We start from the raw sequence: 19,021 nt of genomic DNA, 5'->3' as shown, positions 1-19,021 counted from the left end.
CTTCTCGAGCACCGAGTGCACTACCGCAGAGCGCCGCAAGAGGGCGGCTCTGTCTCTTCAAAGGGAAGAAAAACACAGAAATGCAATCCTGGGCAGGTCAGGCCACAGAGGCGCACGGGACTAGCGAAAGGAAGGGGGAGATAGGCTGACCACCGGTCGCTTCCCGTGACAGGCCTCTAGGGATAGAAACAAGTCAATGACATGTCTGAAGGAAAGACCCTGCTCTCGAAACGCCAGGCCTGGGGCCGACTGAAACAGTCACGTGATCCCAGACTGTGTCGCCTGCCTCTGAAAGGTCACCATGGATCCGGGGTCGGGGCAGTCACATTACAAGGTTGGTGCAGCGTGACAGCAGGGGTTAGTGATGTGTGGGCTAGTCACGAGCCAGGGTCTCCTGCCTGGTGAGTGGGGGGCCTGACAGATGGTAGGACTTTTTGCCTGCGAAAGGCCTGGGGGGCCGGATTAAAGTCAGTTACACCAGAGACTCGCCTGCCCCCGAGCAGTGGTCGACGTGTACAAAAAAAAAAAGTAGTGGGACTATGTTCCCTCTGCACTGCCCCCTTTTCTGCCCATCCGCCTCATACTCACAGTGACCTCCCCCCATTCAAACCAAGAGGACTGGTGCATTGTAGTATATAACTAACTCCTTCCCAGCCCTACTGTACTCAGTGCCAGTGCAAACAATAGGCGAACAAGGCAGCTGCCTAGCGTGCTGATCAGAAGGGGCGCTACACAGCATTTGTAAATTACAAAAAGAAGTTAGCCAATCTGAAATAAAGTGGTTGAATGATTTCCTCCTGCAAAACATAGTGCTCATAGGTGGTGGCAGAGCCAGAAGCAGTGCAGGGCGGTGGCTGCCCCCCCCACACTGCCCCCCGGTGCCCAGTGCACCCCCAACCTCCCGCTGATGCCCTATTAGCTGCCCCCACTGGCACCAGAAGCTGCCTCCGCTACTGCTCACAGGTCCAGAGGTCACAAAGTTGACATTAGTAGAAGTGGTCTTATTTTCCTGCGTTCACCTGATTTAGGGCTGCACACCACATTGTCTGCTGGAAAAGTAAAAACACAGAGGCCTAACAGGGAGAAGTCTTGATTGAGCAACCTCAGAACCCCACTGGTCACTCACCCCAGGCAGCACATTACCATGGTCGATCACTCCTGGCACACCCGGAGGCCGGCCGTAGCTGGCACCACTGGTAGAAGCAGGAGGGAGATGGGACAGGAGTAGGGGTCTCATGCAAGTTTTACCACGAGGTGCTCAAGAGACTTTTCCCCCACAATCTCAGAATAGGGCCAAGTGTGCGGGGCTTTCAGCCTTTTCCTCTTAAATATCTTCATTAGGATGAACAATCTGATAGAAGTAGCTTTTTGTGCAGTGGTAGGAGGGCTGCCTCTGAGCGCTGACACCAGGAGTGATGCTTTGCTCGGATTACTCTCAAGAAGAAGTATTTGCATTCATGCAACTTGCACCAAGAGACTATTTGAACAGACACACGCTACCGGCAAGTTGTCATCCTATGCATTTGAGTGACTTCATAGCTGTACACATTAGAATTTCTTGGAATGTCAGCAACCTAGATCTGCCAAATTTATTTGCAAATTTATGTTCTAACTTTCCAAACACAGGACAGGGCTTTCCATGTATGGCAGTGCATGTGTATTTCTAGGGTATCCGGTCATTGAATCGACAACCAAAGCATCGACAGCCATACCATCTAAAAAAAAAAGAATCTAAAAAAACAAACATCTAATGCATTATTTTAGATGGTAAAGGGTTTAGTTGAATAAAAATGGGTTTTAAAGGTTAAAATAAGGGGGAATGGGGGTACCACCCCATTAAAAAAAAAGAAAAGAAAAGAAATGCATTAGATGTTTTTTTTTAGATGGAATGACTATAAACCGTATCTAGTGCATGTTATAACGCCACGATACGCATGTCTGAGAATATGGGCATGTTGAGAGTTAATGAATACCACTCAACCTGTTCAACTTTTATTTGGGTCGTCTAATGATATGTTAAACTTAACGTGAAAGGCATTACACTGAAGGAACATTTTGGAAGGGCATTGCAGAATACAAGTAATTTGATGATAAAATATGTTCTGGAGGATGGGCTATACATCGGGAGGATAGCTCGGGGGCAGCGTGCTTGCCTTGGAAGCAAGACGAGGCTGAGCAACACAGGTTCGATCACCGGGTCTGCGTGTTATAAATAACATATCATATCATATCAAATTAGGTTGACTTAAAAGCAGGGCAGATGTAATAGGCCGCTTGGCGAATCAATGAATATAGGGGATGCCGATAATACTTTACATTCAGTGCACTTACTTTCCAAAAGGACATGTTTGTGTGTGTCTATCAACAGCTGTGCTTACCTCCCCCATTTCCTTCTTCTCATCTTTCCACTTCCCCGGCAGAAAGCAGACATGTTTGCACAGTGTGTGGCCTGTGGCCTGTATCTGCCCCACTTCCCAGCCAGCTTCTGGTAAGAGTTGCTGATTGACAGAGAGGGCCATCTGAACACAGAGAGCTCCATATGCATGGAAGCTTTTTGGCTGCATGGAACCAGCTGCCATGCTGTAACTAAGCTGCTCTTTGCAAATTAAGCTTGCATTGTCTATTCTGGGACAGTAGTTGGGTTTGAAGGAAGCTTGCCCTGGCTCTGCCCATTCTGTACATGTACTGATCATTACGCTTGCCTGCAATGGCCTGGCCATGCTGCAACTGTAACATGTGTAAGGAAAGCTTGCCATGGCTTGCACCAGCCCTATTTGTGCTATACGTGTACTCATTTGCGGGATAACTTTTGCACAGGGGGCTTGCTTACAGCTGCCCTGCCAATGCTGTTCTCGTGAATGTTTGTAAGGGACACTTGCACTGGCCCTAGAATGCTGTACTAGTACCTATTTGCATGGATCTGCACTGCCATTGCCTATGTAGTATTTATTACTGTGAGAAGCTTTCAGTAACCCTGTAACCTTCCACTGGCCCTGCCCTGGCTATACCTGATGGATGTTGAGGGAAGCTTGCATTGGCCCTGGCCATACTGTACCTGTACGAGGAATGCTTGTACTGGGCCGGCCTACACCATCCCTGTTCTATCTGTGAGGGAACCCTGTCCTGGTCTTGCCCTTCTAGAAACATTGTGCTCACTTTGTCATACTTGGGGAACTTACAGTGGTGCTGCCTTGGTAGTGACTGCCATGGGTGTCTGTGAGGAAAGCTGTCACCCGTTATTTACCTGTTCACTGTGTTACTGTGCAACGTCACTTCGCCATGTCCTGGTACCCTTAAAGGGGCAGCACCACAGTGACGAAAGCTCATTTAATTCATGCATGTAAGTGCTGTTGTAGCCTGGGCGGTAACGTTTTCACTGAACTGGTTTTGCAGTGGCATTTGTTTGCACACACTTCCGTGTTATCGCTCACTAGGTCAATGAGAAATATTTAACATTTCAAAGTGTGAGAAACAGAAGTGGTTTTCTTGTAACCCAAGAATGTTGAAGTGGTTGTATAAACTTCCTGCTCCGTAGCTGCGCTAGCTAATATGCATGATCCTATTTGTTATATGGACTGGCTAGAATCATTTTATTTATTTATTGCATATTTGTAAGGCGCCTATACTTCAAATGGTGTTTCAAGGCGCCACAAGACAAAAAAGGGCTGGGGGAGAAAGATAACAATAACGGTATAACGGTCCTACTGGGCCTTGTGACATGTGGATCGTGCAAGTGCATAACAAGAAGTGCAAGGGGGCAAGCGCTGGTCTGCCTGAAATGCGAAGGGCTAGGGTGGGAGGGGAAGTTCAGGGAAAAGCAGCGAGAGTGCATTTCAACAGGGGGTGAGGAAGGGGGCCAGGGGTTAAGCGAGTTCTAAGGGGAGGTCAGGAGGGCGAGTGTGAGGGATTGCATAGGTTGCAGGGGGTGAGGGCCCACATGCTAAGTGCGAGGAGGGTGGTGGACTGGGTGGGGGGGGCTGGTGCCCTTTAGAACTCAGAGGGAACCAGGCAGCTGGTCACTGCGAATTATGGGGGTGTTAGCAGAAGAGGGGAGAGGGAAGGAAGAAGAGAAAAGGAAGGTCTTGAGTAGCTTCCAGAACTTAAGGAGATCCGACTCAAGCCTGAGAGGGGCAGGGAGGGGGGAGACCATTACAGATGGAGGCTACTGCGGAGGAGAGAGACCTACCTCCCACTCTGTGCTTGGAAAAGCATCTGATCTGCAGAGAGTCGGAGCTAGAAGACCGAAGGCCTCTAGCGGGGAGGTATTTAGGGAGAGAGAGTTGGTTGTAGTGTGTCCCCAGAAAGCCTTATGTATGAATCAGAGGGTCTCAAACTTGATCCTTGCAGCAACCGGGAGCCATTTGAGAGATTCTAGGGCTGGAGAGATGCAGTCCCTGGGCTTAAGGCCAAGGATAAGTCTTGCAGTCCTATTGTGGTTTAGTAGAAGGGAGGATAAAGGAAGATGGAGGAAGAGGCTGTTGCAGTAATCAAGCCTAGAGAGGACCAGAGCTCTGGATACATTGAGTTTCTGGGGAAGGTGAGGAAAGGGAGAATGCCTCTGAGGTGGTGCAGCTGATAGTGGGCCTTCTTGGCAAGGTCCGCGATGTGAGGAGAGCAGGAAGAGAGAAAGGAGTCAACAATGACACCAATGTTTTTGCCTCACAAGAGGGTGGGGGTATGGGGCCCATAGAGGACCGCCAGAGGGTAGGGCGGAAGGAGGGAACTTACTGGCATTAAGGCAGAGATCATTGGCAGCACACCAAGCCTGAATAGCAGTCAGACAGTCTGGGATAAGAGAGCAGGAAGAGGAGGCAGTAGAGGGAAGCTTGAAGGAGAGATGCATGTTGTTTGCATAACACTGGAAGTAGGGAGAGAAGGAGATCAGGTGGGCCAGAGGGGCAAGGTAGCTGTTGAAGAGCCACAGCGAGAGTATAAAGCCTTGAGGGACGCTGCAGGTGGGGAGTGTGATGAGGGAGAGAAAAGGGCACAGTTGCACCTGGGAAGGTCAGTCAGAGAGGCATGAGGCCAACCAGTTCAATGCTGGGCCCGTGATGCCAAAGCTGTCACAGAGTCGATTTGTCAGAGTGACATGATTGACCATGTTGAAGGCAGAGGAAAGATCCAGAAGGGTAAGAAGGGATGAAGAGTTGGAATCGAGATTTGAGAGCAAGTCTTCACGGGTGTTCAGAAGAGCGGTTTCCGTGCCTCTGGCTGCTCTGAAGTCATGGAGACAACCAACAGATCTAATGTGTTGGATAAGTTGGGAGATAACAAGCTTCTCCAGGAGTTTGCCCAGAAAGGGGGTAATGGGGATAGGGTAGTACTTAGCCAGACAGGAGGGGTCGGCACAGGGCTTTTTTGAGGAGTGGATGCACAAGGGAGTGCCTGAGGGGTAGCGGGAAGGAGCCAGTCTCAAAGGAGTAATTACAGAAATCAGCTAAGGCTGGCACAAGGGAGGCAATGTTGTCTGCAGTAACGAAGGTTACTCGCCACTCAACGTAAGTTATGATGTCTTTATTGTCCAAGTCCAGCTCCTTCATCACACGGTAGGGGATTGTAGGGAAAACACGGAAGACACGTAGAAGGGAGAAACACTGGGACAGCCCCACACCACATTAACTCCTTAGCTCACTGAACAGCCCAACCGTCAATACTAGAACTCCTGAACCTCCACATTCCACACAATGACACCCTCATCATTTCACAAGCCTGGTTATGAGCAAATGTTCATAAGCCTACATTATAACATTTTCCTTGGTAGTTCTGGAGGAGCAGGGGAGCACCTGTTTGGAGGAGACTTTGGTAGAGAGGACTTGTCTAAAGACCTCATCCGGTGCTATGGGAGAGAAAGTGAAGAGTATGAGGGAAAGGTAAAATGGGACCAACGGAGGCCTGAGAGATGGGGAGGTTAAGAAGTGTGAGGCCAGTGAAGTACAGACGGCCACGGATGGCGGGGGAGAAGTGGAGACTGCAGTAGGATTGAGTTCCTTGCAGATTCTAAACAGTTTGCCTGTGTTGTTAGTGGGCCCAGAGAAGCAGGCTTGAATATGGGCCCTCTTCTTCAAGTGGATGGAGAGTCTCTATTGGTTTTTAAACAGGTGGCAGGCCAGTCTGTTAGAGGATGTGCCTCATGCCCACCACATCTGCTCAGCAACTCTGCACTTGCATTTCAGAGAGGCTAGGTCGGAGTCATACCAGGTGTTGCACTTGGTGGCAGGCTTCATGCGGATTCTCATGACAGCGGCAAGGATGTCCAAGGTCTTGGTGATAGAGAGGTGATTATTAGCAAGGGCTGAGTCAGTGTTGAAGCCTGTGGCAGGAGTTGGAGGGGGAAAGAAAGTGACGGCAAAAGCAGCATCTAACATTCACTTTATCGGTTGAATGACAGAGGAGAATGGTAGTGCAGACAGAGGCTTAGTCAGGGATCTAAGAGATTCAGGTGAGAGGACAGGAGAGCATGGCCAGACCAGGAGAGAGGTGTAGTGAAGGGGTTGGAGATGGGGATATCTGCTCATATGAAAGCATCCAAGGTATGTCCGGCTGAGTGCGTCGGACCGGAGGGATGAATGGTGAGGGAAAGAAAGTCACAGAGGCTGCGGAAGAGTCCAATGGCTGAATCAAGAGAGTCAAGATGAATACTGAAATCTCGGAAGAGGAGAAGCTTGGAGGTGGAGGCAAGAAGAGAAGAGGTCAGTCAGACCAGTCCGAGAGGAAGAGGGAGACTGACCAGGGGTCCTGTAGATTGTGGCAATTATCAACAAGAGGGTTGGAGAGACACAAAGCCTACAGACAAAGCTTTTCGAAGGAAGGCTAGGTCTGAGTGGAAATGATAGTATCAGGGACCCATTCAGGGAATATCAAGGGCCCTCTTCCTCCACAATGGTTAGACCTGTGCTTAGAGAGGATCTTGTAGCCCTCAGGGAGGAGAATGTCATAAGCAGTGACATAGCTGGCAGTGAACCACGTCTCAGTGAGATTGAGAACGTCAAGTTCAAAGTCTTCAAGAAGGAGACAGATATCAGAGGAGTGTTTAACAGCAGAGCAAGAGTTGATGGTAGCTAGTTGAAATTGGTTGGTACGCTCATCTGTGGCGGAGAAGGGGCAAGAGGAGTGGCATAGAGAGGAATGGGTAGTTGATGAGAGATGGAAGACACCTATCAAGAAGGAGGAGGTTGGATTGAGAGCCCTGGGCCACGACAGTGCCATTCAGATAGACATTATGAAGCACCTAGAGGAAAAGAAGCATGCCAAGAGTACTTCCCATCTGGTGCCACAATTAATGGGTTACGAAGAGAAAGGAGAGAGGACAGAGACCATGTGGAGAGTCCATAGGTCCAGAGAGGTAGCGACACAGAGGATATCTGTGACAGTCTGCTTGGACGAAGCATTAACGTAGGTGTTAGCGATAGGCAGTCCTGGATTGGAGACCAGGAGATCTTTTTTTAACCTTTTCCTTCCAGGCTTCGAGAGAGAGGTAGGATAGGTGATAGAGTAGCAGTTAGAGTAAATAGGAGAGACGGAGAGCACCATGCAGGGAGAGAGCAGAGAGATGGAAAGGGGGCTAGAGAGAGATGGAGAAACTGCAAAATGCATGACAAACACACAACGCGGCCTAGCAGCAAGACATTTGCAGACAAGTCAGGTGCACAAGACATCCCAGGTGCCTCGTGCACCTGAAAATAGGGTGGGTAGCTTCCTTCAAGCAATTTGTAGGGGTGGCTGTCATCCCTTACAGAAGGTTTCAACAGCCCCCTGCCTCTGTGCTGATGACTCCTGCCACTCAGACCGGGATGTGAAGCAGAGACAGGACGATTATAGGAGGGGTGGCGAAGGGTAGCAAGCAGTTCCTTAGTAGAATGAGATGGAGCCAGGGATCCGGACCTCAAAAAGATGGCACGTAACCCCCAATCACAAGCCCATTCTGAATGTGCCTTCAGAATCCAGTGATACAAAAACTCTATAGTAAAGTTATAGGTGCACTTTCTGATCTTCTTGTTGAGAGAACAACCTGGGTCCAGGTCCAAATCAGTCATGAATCCAGAATCATGAACTGTTCTTTTACTGGCTCACCCTTTCCTCCGCTGTGGTGTATATGTTGCAGCCGGCAGGGGCAGCACAGAGTCCTCACACTGAAATTGTAATTGAGCCGGCTGCCATCTTAGGGCAAAGTGCCCCACTCTACAGGCCGAGGGATAGCTAATCACCTGCTGTTCCTCACCGCCGCTGCCACGACATCCCGCTTCTGGCCACTATCAGTACTTCTAACCCACCCTGATCCCCAGGCTGGTGCACCGCACCTTGCTCTCCCTGCTACCGTCAGTGCTGGCATTGACACCCCTGTATCACTGTCACTTACAGTTTTGCCCTCAGCATGCTCTGCCTCCAATTTTAACTTGTCGGGGCACTCTCCTGCTCCTGTTAATGTTGAGGTGATGCAGGGGGTGTGTTAGCCAGACTGCTGTTTCCTGTCAAGAAGCCTTCTGATTTATTTCTGCCTCCGGAGACTTTGTAGTGCTGAGCTTCACTTGCCAGCAGTCCAGACAGGGAGGGCTATGTTCTTTTCGTTTTGGACTCCTGTCTGCCAGGATGGAGCCTATCCCCAGTGACACGGCACCGGGTCCCAGTGAGTCAAGTATGCCACAGGCCGCTACGGCCTCCGCGACGGTGGGCCGCTATGTTCGGGATCAACATGGCTGCCTTAACCCTGCTTCCCTGTGCGCTCATAACTCTTTCTGCCTGTGTATGGGGACTGCACCTCACACGGTGTACCGCTGTGTCTCAAGGAGTTACTGGAAGTCTCCTTCTTTTCTCTCGAAATTATCAGCGTTAAAGAACGATATTCACAGGATTATGTACAGCAGACCATGGAGCTCCTCAAACACACGCCTTTCCCGTCTTGGTTATGGCATGTGACCTCAAAACCGAAAATAATTTATTATAGGATGGCACTAAACATATATTAAGTAAGCCTAAGAGATTACGAATAATAATGGATTAAGGGTTTACTAAATGGCACTGATTAGACTGTTTATTTGTTACTATGTTGAAGGCAGTGGTATACGATCATAACACAGAGAAGAAAAGTGAATTTCTGTGTGTTATGTTATTGGGCATTTGTATAGAGCCTTTCACCAATGGCATGATCTCAACGTGCTGTGGGTGGAACGCTCTTGGAGACCATAGTTCAGGTCAGTGGAGAAAGTAGGCTGGTAAGTAGTGCATGTGTGCACTCAGTATGTGTACAACTAGACTGCATTTTCTGGTGGGTAGCTGCATTCTAATGCTAGGAGTAGGTTGGAGGTTGTGTGAGATGGTAGTATGTGTGCAGTTGAGCAGAATTGTCTTGGATAGCTGCATTCTGGCAGAGGTGGTACCTGTATATGAGATTTTGTGTGCAGCTAGGCCAATTTCTTCATGGGGGATAGCTGCATTGTAAAGATTGTTGCATTGTGCATGGTGGTGTATAGATATGTTTCCAGTTAGTCAGAAATTAGTCATGGCAGATAGCCGCATTATATTGTTTTTTAGTGCAGAGGAGAGAGTCAGCATAGTATTAGGTATGTGCGAGTATCCGTGCAGTAGGAAGAGCTCCCATCTAAGTGCAACCCATTTCTTACCCCACAAAACCTTCCACGAGCAACACATTTCCCCCCTAAACCATCTAAGTGCAACACAATTCCTGACATATTAGTCTATAGGTTTGTCAAGGTGGGTGGCTCAAGTTTGCCTTAAATGCTTTGCCACCTGGCCATGAGTGCCTTTCTGGCGCAACTATTGGGCAACCAGATGTTTACGTCATGTCCAGAGAAATTGACTGTTTGCTTCCCCCTGCAAGTCCTTTTGAAAAGCTGGTTGTAGCCAGACTGTAATGCCTTTCTCCAGAGCCTCCCTGTCATCTGGCCATAGGTGCAGTGGCACTGGCTATACATACATTGAAATTAGTTGATGTTGCAGCTTTATGGCCCGAAAAAGTACATTAGTCTACTCACATCAGGAGGCAGCTCACCGATAAGATGCATTAGCAATATTCCTGGCATTAGTTATGACTAGTGAGTCTGGGCTTGCTGGACTCTACTTATACATGGTATGTAAAGGGGGTCACTATTTAGTCATGTGTGGGCTTAGTAGTGACTGGTTTAAGTAAGGAGGGACAAATACGTTTTTCTCCACAAAGTTTAGCCGGGATGTATCCGTTTTGGCCTTGGCACAATTGGCTGTGGCTGAATTGACTGAAAAGCCGATTTGACTGCAGCCAAAACCGGCCTGTTTAAAATCCAATTTGGGTAATACCTTTAGCAGTAGAGTAGTACAGTATTTGTTTTTCTACTCTAAAACATAAGTCCATATCTTTGTCAGATACTTGGACTTTTATGCCAAACTGTTTAGCTATGCTGTATTCAGTATCAACACCACATTTTGCATTCAAAATTGGAGGCAGATAAATAGACAATCCGAGGACATCAACGCGTGACGGAACATGGTTTACTCATACACGTAGAGTCAGGATTGTGTAACAGGTATGCCCCGGTGAAGGCCTATTTTATTAAATCAAAAAAATACATGTATTCCTCTGCTCCAACCACTAAATGCCAGACAAAGACAATCTACTTCAATAGTTAACACAATATGTACAATACTATGTGGTACCACAGTGATTCTTAGTTTCAGTAATAATGCAGCAACTGGTAATTGTAATAAAATGAACCACAATTACTCAACATGATTTAACCATTAACCCACAGTTGTAGAAATGAAGGCAGATTACTCTAAAACATTGGCAGAATACGTTTCAGAGTAAAATGCAATTCTGTGTGAAGATCTCCCTCTTCTCCCCAACTGGGCAACCTGCAATCAAAGGTAAATTATACTTTGCTTTGATATTAATGCTCAGTCCTTAAATGTTAATTAATTGTCTGCTTTTCTCTTTACAGGTGCAACCACCCCTGGGAAGCAACAGAGACCCCTGGATGAACCCTGAGGGAGGAAGCCCCTCTTCCTCGTCACAGTACCTTGAGTGACTTTGAAGGCAAAGTGGTGAAGTCCCTCAGCTTTACTTGATGATGCCCCTTCAGGATGGACCCCCCACTGGAAGAAGCCACTGGGTTCATTTCTGTCATGCAGAGAGGACAAACAAGCAGTGTCAGAAAGGTAGCAGTGAAGGTCTGTCGCAGTGGTCTCCTTGGTCAGATTACTACACCGGTTGTGGATGTCCTATGAAGATGAAACTCATTGTGAACCTCGAAAAGGCTGGGGAGGTGAGGAGGGGTCCATTGGTCTTCGATGATGAGCTTCAGTGGCAATGGGTTCAGTGGCAGAAGTAGGTGGCAGGTTTCATCAGTTTGTCACTGGTTGATTCTTCGGCGAGGCAGCCACAGCACATATAACAGGATGGCTTCTGGTAACCTGGAATCGAGCACTGGAACTCTGTGGGCCACCACCAAGTTCAGACATTAAGGATTCATTGCTCGATGCCGAGTGATGGGAAAACCACTGGCGGGTACTTCTCTACAGGCGGCGACACTGGACTTCCTCAGTCGTGGGAAAGTGAACAGATATGATGTCAGGATTGCCACTTGAAGATTTCTTTGGTTGGAACTTGGCAAGCTCCAGACAACGAGCAGCATTATGCCACGGTACCCCCTCTTCTGGGTGACACACTGTAATCTGGCTTTCACATAGACACAGACAGCCTGCAGACCCGAGATGAAATGGGTTGACTTCTGCGGCTCAAGATGTACATTCACTCTTCTTCTGGACCCACAAAGATACCTCTGTAGGGCAGCAGTTACACAGGAATGGCTTCCAGTGCACCTTGGGTGAATAACAGGAGTTGCATGAAGTCCTTTCATAGCTACAGGAAGAGGTCTCCTGTTCATGTCCTCTTGATCAGCCCTTGAATCTGCATAGCAGTCTTTGGATTTGATGAGTTGCAGCAGCAGACTTCTTCCTCCAACTGGATTCAGGATATCTGACACAGGAGGATTCCAAACTTCTGATAGAGGTAAGTGAAGGGTCTTCTGTTATACACAAATGTGTAATTAAAGGGGTAGTTTGCTCAGAAATGCTAATGTCCCAATTAATCAGGCATGTATTTTCAATCATATATCGATTCATCTTAAAAAAAAATCCCAGCATCTTACCCTAGTGTCCCTCACCTTTGTACATGCGAAAATGCCTGCCTTGTCAGTGCCATCTTGTGGAAATCTTATCCGTTGGTCTTGAGCCCTAAATTCAGTTGCCCTTGCGGCAGTAATACAGATCACCTGTCCCTAAAGCTAACATCACTAGACTCTTACGCACCTGTTCACAGCGCCAATGCAGATCTCATGTGAACGTCCTCTGTGCACCATCTATTGATGTGTCTCCATGGAAATGCCAAGACGCCGCATTCCTCGACAAACATAAACAAACCATTCCTGATCACATAGTGTAGGAGTTTCTTTTCCTTCACATCAATGTATTTCTTATCTAGTCCCTCTGACTTGTTTCTGCTCTGTTCAGCTATCTGCCAAGTACGACACACTGAGAACAGGTACTTTTGCTGTTGATAATTACTTAACTCAGTAGTCGCTTGTTATTTGATCATTTCTTATATTGTGTACAAATGTCTTTACCAAACCATATTTACATTTTACTTTAACATGGCATGATCTTTACATATATATTGCAAAATGTTAAAGTTTGTCCCTATTAATCTTGTCTTTGCACAACTGGTTTTTCTAACATGGCTGTTTTTTCGCTTGTTTTTCGTTAACATTGAATTTTAATTTGAAACCTAATTTCGTTACTATATACAAACAACAACGGTTCTATTTATCTCACTGTTGATTCTTGACTTCTTCAATATTCTGTGATTATGGCCTCTTTTCAGCCAAACATGTTCGAGTCAGAATATTCAGAAGATGATAGCTGTAAGTGATTTCAATCTGGCACACACCCAAGTCACGCCCAGCATGTGGTGCACAAATGAAACCCTTATTTATATTTATCTATAAGTTCAATATTCTGAACGATATAACACTCAATATCACATCTTTCTCCTGAGACCCCACCCTGTCATACTGAACCAGGAATCAGGCTAGTTTGCAAAGGTAAATATTTATTTATTTAGAATTTAATCACAATATATTTTAATAGCTAACAACAACCACCAATGGGGTGACAGAACACTGAATAATATCTTTAATGCACCAGGAATCAAGTAATGAGCACAAAATGAATGCAGCACAGAAAAGAATACTTTGTGTTGATCTGGAACAGATGGCACTATGGTTAGGGGTTCCCCCTGCAACACCCCTCAACTCACCAATAGGCAATTTAAGTAGATGTGAGGAGAGAGCAGGTATTCAGGAATAACACAAATCAAATGGAATATCACTCCCACCTTCCCCCTTTTAAACACAAGAGAAAAACAGAGTTGACTTTTCAACTGTCAGGATTGCTTTGAAATTGTCTTTGGAATTGGCTTAGCAAAAACACCAAGAGGGTAATTCATAGAATTTCGCAGAAAAGTGTCGCAAGCGGCTGGCGCAGAGTGTCCGCGTGCGATTGACTGCGCCAGGCACGTGCGCTAAAACCGATTTCCGCGCACAGCGTATTCATGGATTTTAGGCTCCCAAACCAGCCGTGGCGCAGAGAATCACAGCGACCCTACAGCAGCGCCAGTAACGCCCCCAAGAACGCCCTCGCGCAAGGAAAAGCCATCAAAATCGCTAAATCATCGCAAAGGGCTGCGCTAACCCTGGACCAGTTCACCGGGCTGGCAAACAGCAAACGCCAAGCGGGGAACGTGTATTTCAGGGGTGCGCGGGAAGTTCCACACGCGATTGGCCCCGTGCAAGCAGGGTACGTGTATTTCAGGGGTGCGCAGGAAGTTCCACACGCGATTTCAGCAGGGTACGTGTATTTCAGGGGTTTGCTGGAAGTTCCACACGCGAATGGGCCAGTGCGAGCAGGGTACGTGTATTCCATGGGTGCGCGGGAAGTTCCACACGCGATTTCATCAGGGTATGTGTATTTCAGGGGTGCGCGGGAAGTTCCACACGCGAATGGGCCAGTGCGAGCAGGGTACGTGTATTCTATGGGTGCGCGGGAAGTTCCACACGCGATTTCATCAGGGTACGTGTATTTCAGGGGTGCACGGGAAGTTCCACACGCGATTGTCCCAGTGCGAGCAGGGTACGTGTATTTGAGGGGTGCGCGGGAAGTTCCACACGCGATTGGCCCCGTGCAAGCAGGGTACGTGTATTTCAGGGGTGCGCGGGAAGTTCCACACGCGATTGGCCCCGTGCAAGCAGGGTACGTGTATTTCAGGGGTGCGCGGTAAGTTCCACACGCGAATTCAGCAGGGTACGTGTATTCCAGGGGTGCGCGGGAAGTGCCACACGCGAATACAGCAGGGTACGTGTATTTCAGGGGTCCGCGGGAAGTTGCACACGCGATTTCAGCAGGGTATGTGTATTTCAGTGGTTCTGGGGAGTACTACACGTGAATTGGCCGTGTGGGTCCTCCCAGGTGTACGCTCCACAACCTCCACGGACCCTGCAGGCAGCCCACACCACGGGGGACTACCCTGCACCCCTGCTCATGTCCCGCAGGCAGCCCATCCACCATGGGCATGCCCCCCAGCCAACCCACATGTCACCTTGTACTACTGATCAACTATGCATGTCTCCCACCACCCCCACCCCCCCAGCCACCATGGGCAGCCTCCACCAGGCCCCTACTCATGTCTCCCACCACCCCCACCCCCCAGCAGTGCAGGGGCAGCCTCCACCAGGCCCCCACTCATGTCTCCCACCACCCCTGCACTGCTGGGGGGTGGGGGTGGTGGGAGACATGAGTGGGGGCCTGGTGGAGGGTGCCCCTGGTGGCTGGGGGGTGGGGGTGGTGGGAGACATGAGTGGGGGCCTGGTGGAGGCTGCCCCTGCACTGCTGGGGGGTGGGGGTGGTGGGAGACATGAGTGGGGGCCTGGTGGAGGGTGCCCCTGGTGGCTGGGGGGTGGGGGTGGTGGGAGACATGAGTGGGGGCCTGGTGGAGGGTGCCCCTGGTGGCTGGGGGGTGGGGGTGGTGGTAGACATGAGTGGGGGCCTGGTGGAGGGTGCCCCTGCACTGCTGGGGGGTGGGGTGGTGGGAGACATGAGTGGGGGCCTGGTGGAGGCTGCCCCTGCACTGCTGGGGGGTGGGGGTGTTAGGGGACATGAGTGGGGGCCTGGTGGGGGCTGGCCATGGTGGCTGGGGGGTGGGGGTGGTGGGAGACATGCATTGTTGATCAGTAGTGCAAGATGACATGTGGGTTGGCTGGGGGGCATGCCCATGGTGGATGGGCTGCCTGCGGGACATGAGCAGGGGTGCAGGGTAGTCCCCCGTGGCGTGGGCTGCCTGCAGGGGCCGTGGAGGTTGTGGAGCGTACACCTGGGAGGACCCACACGGCCAATTCACGTGTAGTACTCCCCAGAACCCCTGAAATACACATACCCTGCTGAAATCGCGTGTGGAACTTCCCGCGCACCCCTGAAATACACGTACCCTGCTGAAATCGCGTGTGGAACTTCCCGCGCACCCCTGAAATACACGTACCCTGCTCGCACTGGGCCAATCGCGTGTGGAACTTCCCGCGCACCCCTGAAATACACGTACCCTGCTGAAATCGCGTGTGGAACTTCCCGCGCACCCCTGGAATACACATACCCTGCCGAAATCGCGTGTGAGACTTCCCGCGCACCCCGGTATACACGCACACGTATTTTTTGTCAGCGGGTGTCCGTGTTTGTGGGTACCCCTTTGCACGTCATTTGTCCTGGAGGGCCACAGTATAGGACATTCATCATGGCTGTATATAGGTGCTATTTGTTGGCGCACCTTTTGGCGCACATTTCTTCCAGGCGCAGAGACGCTACCGCCTGCTTTCTTGTGGCGGTCGTGTTTGTGCCTGTGCGCTGGTTTGAGCGTGCGCTTTTTTGCCCTATTCTATTCCGTGAATACGTGTTGTAGGCGAGCGTGTGGGCGTTCCGCGCACTTGTACCCTGTACTTCCCCCGTGACGCCCACGTTTTGGCAAGTTGTTCCCCATTCCGAGTGTTACGCCCCATGTTCCGCCTACTTTTGTTGCGTGCGCCGCGCTATGTGCGATTTTCGCTGTGGCCTGTGCGATTTTTGCTGTGACCTGGCGCACGCAGTTAGATGGCCTGTGCGCCAACGTGCGCCGCGCACTTTTTTATCGCGCATCCGATGGTTTTCTCGCGCACGGCCTTCCATGAATCGATGTGCGGTGCTTTTCGTGCGATTTTCGCACTTGCACTGCGATTTTCGCTATTCCACTGCGATTCGCACGTTTTTGCCCACTTGCGCCGCGCTAATTATTCCATGAATCGGCCTGCAAATGTGGTCAAAAATACTTAAATTATTATAAATTCCTATGGGAGCCGCTTTGAACAGATGCAAACAATCACAAACAATGATTTAGTCAGAAGAAAACATTAGAAATCTCAAAGTCCAAGTGCGAAATAATTTAAAGCTACTTCACACGTGTTAAACTTCTCAGAATGTTAAATTGCGGCAAACTTTTCCTTATGCAACTTTAGTGATAACGGGCCAATTGCACTGTTCTATTATAAGAACTGAGGGAGTTATAGATGTTTTAGTAAGAGGCGTTTTTGCAAAATAGGCGCGAAAATTGAAAACAGAAATTCGGGTTTAAAGATTGCAGATAGGTTTTCTTATACTATATTAAGGACTATAAAAAAGAGAATGCCACACAGGAATCAGTCATTCATAGCCGCTCATAACTATTCATGCGTGATACTCTAGTTTCTATTTGGTTTGGGAATTACTTTTCTTAATCAATCAATTAGAAGTTAGGGTCAGCGCAGGGATAGTTCTAACAATACTATGGTTCTGAATTAAAGATGGGATGGGTTTGAGATTGGGATCATACAATGCAGATATATTATGGGTCACTGTTCTTCCTATTAATACTTACAGAATAAGTTATTAAATTGGACTGTCAGTTCTTCTGGTAATGGATTGGGTCTGTCAAGGAAGGACACCACATCAGGCGCGGGACTGGATCAGCAAGGCCGGTCACCGGATTTGCACAGGATCTACCCTTCTTGTTTCTGGGTATTTCAAATCAGCTGGATAGCGAGTTCCTCAGGCATGACTTGTGGCAACAAGCCAGATAGGTTCAGGATACTAGCTCAGAAGGCTTTCCCACACCACAGTGCTCCACTGCGTTGTGAGAATAAGTTTGAGGATTTAGGCCTCGACTGGTTGCTTGCCTACCCTAAGAGTTTTACTGGGCACCAGGCTCCTCCATGAACAGTCTTCCTTGCACTGCCTATGGACCGATTGCGCACTTATGGGCTGTAACTGTAACCCCACAGTCCTCCTTGCTTCCTTGCACTTACAAAGAGTCGCTCTGCTCTGGCTGAACTTACTCAGAGCCATGCTGCCCTGATCCCACTTCCCCTACCCTCTCCCTTGTACTTCCCCCTCTGCCTTCCCCCTGCACTTTGCGTTGTCACACTTGCATGATCCGAATGACACAAGGCCTAGACAGATCATTTGCCCTGTCTTCCCCCTATCTTCCCTCCCTTGTTTTGTGGCACTTAGAAACTGTTGTGGACAGGCACGTTGCCATCTACTATCACATAACATTACAGAGTATTGCTTCCAAATTGAATATCTCATTGTGCATGTTTTCAATGCATGGTTGCCTTAGGTGGAATTTTTTTTAAATGTACCTTTATTATCAATGCAATGTGATCTTTTATGTACTCACTGCAACATTATTTTTTAGTAATTTTTGTAGTTGTTTTTTTATTTAACAGATCATAAGGAAAATACAAAAATGCCTTCATTTATCGTTTCGGTTTCCCCAATGTCAGCAATGCCAAAAGTGAAAAGACTGTCCTGCATGTCTATCCAAAGGATATACATTTAGTAAAACAATGGCTGTAGAACTGCGGTTTCCAGTGTCAGAGATTGAAAGCAGAGTCAACAATGTCCTGGTTGAGGTGAGGGGCAATCAATTCTTCGTCTGCAGCATGCACTTCTCTGAAGACATGTACGAACTTTCAAAGTTCAATAAAAAAGCGTTGCGCAGACTCCATCGCCAATTACTTCCCAATGCAGTTTCTACTGAATTTCAGTACATGCTGACCCAGGCGAGTACTGTAGTGGAGGCCCAGTTTTTTAATATATTTGACCTTTTTCTAAACTTTTTCAATATAATGTTTTCCAAATGATCATTCAATACATTGAAATAGTCTGTGAACAGGTAACATAACAAATGGTTTAAAGTTTTTGTGGAATACTTCCATTGATATTTTACTGCATACATTGCCTTTTGTGGCACAATGTACTTTGATTTATACAATTTTAACTTTAGATTAGTTTGTGCATCCCTAGTTTAGGGATACTCTAATAGTTCAGTGCAATGTGAGCCTTCTCGAAAAACATACATTGCATCTTTTACAAATATGTAATTCTGTTAACTGTGTTAATTAACGAAACTGTGTTTATGTAGACCGCACTGATGGAAGAACATACCGTTACCATGGAGGAAACCACAGACACGTCCAACCTCCACCTGTGGAGGCAGAGTGACTAGCACATAAACTTACTTTATCGCTTTTGATGTGGTCTTATTTATAATACTAATGTACTAATGTACATTTCTATTTCACACTGCTATGAATATATGTAACATTTAAAGGACCAAGATTGTACATCTACCACTATTCCAGAGTCAACAGAAACATAACTCACCTTTCAAGTAATCTTTTATAGTAATCCTTCAGTTGCAAGTATACAAAATATGTATTTGTTTAAGTTGAACTTAAAAAATATTGATTATTGTAATGTACAATTTTAGCTTTTGAAACAAAGTTAATGCCAATGATACCACAGATCTGTAATGGAAAGAGGGAGGGTGGGTGGTTAGTAGGGGTGAGTGGGAAAAGGGCAAGAGAGCGAACTGTAGTGCTGTTGAATTAGTTTGAGAGATGTATACAGAATA

General features: G+C 48.0%; 1 long non-coding RNA gene across 1 annotated transcript; it reads left to right on the top strand.

Moving 5' to 3' along the window:
* The first annotated feature begins 121 nt into the window (after positions 1–121).
* On the top strand, positions 122–18,906 carry LOC138521116 (uncharacterized). The gene is made up of 3 exons (XR_011282943.1): positions 122–334; positions 10,932–12,001; positions 17,832–18,906. It is a non-coding gene; the product is annotated as an uncharacterized lncRNA (long non-coding RNA).
* The last annotated feature ends 115 nt before the right edge of the window (positions 18,907–19,021 follow it).

The sequence above is a fragment of the Ambystoma mexicanum genome, chromosome 13, assembly GCF_040938575.1.
Source record: "Ambystoma mexicanum isolate Mex_15411 chromosome 13, UKY_AmexF1_1, whole genome shotgun sequence".
Classification (NCBI taxonomy): domain Eukaryota; kingdom Metazoa; phylum Chordata; class Amphibia; order Caudata; family Ambystomatidae; genus Ambystoma; species Ambystoma mexicanum.
This window is presented reverse-complemented; position numbering and strand designations above follow the sequence as displayed.